This window comes from Triticum dicoccoides, chromosome 6A (assembly GCF_002162155.2).
Source record: "Triticum dicoccoides isolate Atlit2015 ecotype Zavitan chromosome 6A, WEW_v2.0, whole genome shotgun sequence".
NCBI classification, from domain to species: domain Eukaryota; kingdom Viridiplantae; phylum Streptophyta; class Magnoliopsida; order Poales; family Poaceae; genus Triticum; species Triticum dicoccoides.
In genome coordinates this window covers 4,538,464-4,541,457 of record NC_041390.1, presented here as the reverse complement: position 1 = coordinate 4,541,457, position 2,994 = coordinate 4,538,464, and the positions used below count along the sequence as shown (strand labels likewise).

Below are 2,994 nucleotides of genomic sequence, written 5' to 3'. Positions count from 1 at the left end.
GGAATAGGATTCGCGGAGGGGGAAAAGAGGAGGAGGGGGCCGGCCACCTCTCGGGGGAGGCGTGCAGCCCATCTAGGGCAGCCCCTTCTCTTTTCCACCAAGGCCCACTATGGCCCATATAGCTCCCGGGGGGTTCCGGTAACCCTCTCGGTATTCCGGTAAAATCCCGATTTCACCCGGAACACTTCCGATGTCCAAACATAGGCTTCCAATATATCAATCTTTACGTCTCGACCATTTCGAGACTCCTCGTCATGTCCGTGATCACCTCTGGGACTCCAAACAACCTTCGGTACATCAAAATGCATAAACTCATAATATAACTGTCATCGTAACCTTAAGCGTGCAGACCCTACGGGTTCGAGAACAATGTAGACATGACCGAGACACGTCTCCGGTCAATAACCAATAGCGGGACCTGGATGCCCATATTGGCTCCTACATATTCTACGAAGATCTTTATCGGTCAGACCGCATAACAACATACGTTGTTCCCTTTGTCATCGGTATGTTACTTGCCCGAGATTCGATCGTCGGTATCCAATACCTAGTTCAATCTCGTTACCGGCAAGTCTCTTTACTCGTTTCATAATACATCATCTCACAACTAACATATTTAGTTGTAATGCTTGCAAGGCTTATGTGATGTGTATTACCGAGAGGGCCCAGAGATACCTCTCCGACAATCGGAGTGACAAATCCTAATCTCGAAATACGCCAACCCAACATCTACCTTTGGAGACACCTGTAATGCTCCTTTATAATCACCCAGTTACGTTGTGACGTTTGGTAGCACCCAAAGTGTTCCTCCGGCAAACGGGAGTTGCATAATCTCATAGTCATAGGAACATGTATAAGTCATGAAGAAAAGCAATAGCAACATACTAAACGATCGGGTGCTAAGCTAATGGAATGGGTCATGTCAATCAGATCATTCAAATAATGATGTGACCTCATTAATCAAATAACAACTCATTGTTCATGGTCAGGAAACATAACCATCTTTGATTAATGAGCTAGTCAAGTAGAGGCATACTAGTGACACTTTGTTTGTCTATGTATTCACACATGTATTATGTTTCCGGCTAATACAATTCTAGCATGAATAATAAACATTTATCATGAAATAAGGAAATAAATAATAACTTTATTATTGCCTCTAGGGCATATTTCCTTCAGATACGTCTCCAACATATCCATATTTTTTGATTGTGCCATGCTATAATAGTATCAATTTTAGATGCTTTATATGCAAATATATATCATTTTATGGGACTAACCTATTAAACCAGTGCCAAGTGCCAGTTGCCATTTTTTGCTTGTTTCTAGTTTTCCAGGAAATCGGTACAAAACGGAGTCCAAGCGCTATGAATTTTTTTTCTGGACATAAAGACCCTAGAAATTTCGGGAGGAGGTCATAAGGCAAAGGAGTAGGCGAAAATGCACTTGGGCGCGCCCTGAGGGTGTGCACGACCAAGTACCTTTTGGGGGCCTCGTTTCTTTGGCATACCTAATTCCACCTATATAAATCACCTTAAATAATTGATCCACGATGGCACCCTCGGTATAATTATGGTAAACATAATTAACGAATAGAGCTTTGTACTGGGTGCCAAGCCTTCCAAGCTACCACTGGGAACAGCCAAATACTCATGATAACCATCAGCCAAGATCATCAGACTATGGATCTTGTCCATGTTGCACAGAGATTCCACCTGAGCCCTGCTGACGCACTCCTCTATTTCTTCGAAATGGATCTTGAGCACCCTTAACCTTGTTAGCTTCCCCACCTCTGTCAAGAAGTTTGGGTAGTTCTCCACCGAATATAGCTCCAATTCTTCAAGGCATGTCATTTTCCCTATCTCTCCCTTTATCATTGTATGCCTACTGGCCCACAATCACGTCAAATACATTAGCATACCAGCTGAGGCTGGCAACTCACTAATCAAACCTCCCCTTACATCCAATATCTCAAGAACTTCAGATAATGTCCTATTCCTTCTAGGAGCTCCATTGCCGCCTTCACTGGTCCTAGGTACCTCAACTGCACCAACTTCTTCAGATGCTCAAGACTTCTACCTTCTGCAAAAACACAGTCCTCAATAACTAGCACACACAATACATTAAAGATCAAAAGCACATGCATACTATTGGCACTGCACTTGACAACATTAAATGACCTGATGTGTTCCATTGAAATGCTAGTGTTGTAATATGCACTTATTCCATGAAGTGCTAATCTGTGGACCCTTTTGGTTTGTTTTCCTCGCACACATGTGCCATGCTGCTCCATATCATGTATTGTAACAAAATTTGTATCATCTAATATGTTGAGATTGAGATCAAGCTGTTGGGGAACGTAGTAATTTCAAAAAAATTCCTACGCACACACAAGATCATGGTGATGCATAGCAATGAGAGGGGAGAGTGTTTTCTACGTACCCTCGTAGACCGGCAACGGAAGTGTTGACACAACGTAGAGGAAGTAGTCGTACGTCTTCCCGATCCGACCGATCCAAGTACCGAACGTACGGAACCTCCGAGTTCTGCACACGTTCAACTCGATGACGTCCCTCGGGCTCCGATCTAGCAAAACGTTGAGGGAGAGTTTCGTCAGCACGACGGCGTGATGACGGTGATGATGTTCTACCGACGCAGGGCTTCGCCTAAGCACCGCTATGATATGACCGAGGTGGAATATGGTGGAAGGGGGCACCGCACACGGCTAAGGAACGATAACGAGGATCAACTTGTGTGTCATGGGGTGCCCCCTTGCCTCAGTATATAAAGGAGGGAGAGGGGGAGGTGCGGCCGGCCCTATGGGTGCGCCTGGAGGATTCCTACTCCAACCGGGAGTAGGACTCCCCCCTCTTGCCTTGTTGGAAAAGGAAGGAGGAAGGGAGAAAGAGGAAAGGGGGGCGCCCCCCCCCTTCCTTGTCCTATTCGGACTAGGGGGGGAGGGAGCGCGCGGCCTGCCCTGGCCGGCCCTCCTCT

The 2,994-nt window shown here is 45.8% G+C and overlaps 1 pseudogene; it reads right to left on the bottom strand.

Moving 5' to 3' along the window:
- Window positions 1–1,529: 1,529 nt before the first annotated feature.
- The window catches only part of LOC119318935, a 17,217-nt pseudogene continuing 15,752 nt past the window's right edge, over window positions 1,530–2,994 (bottom strand).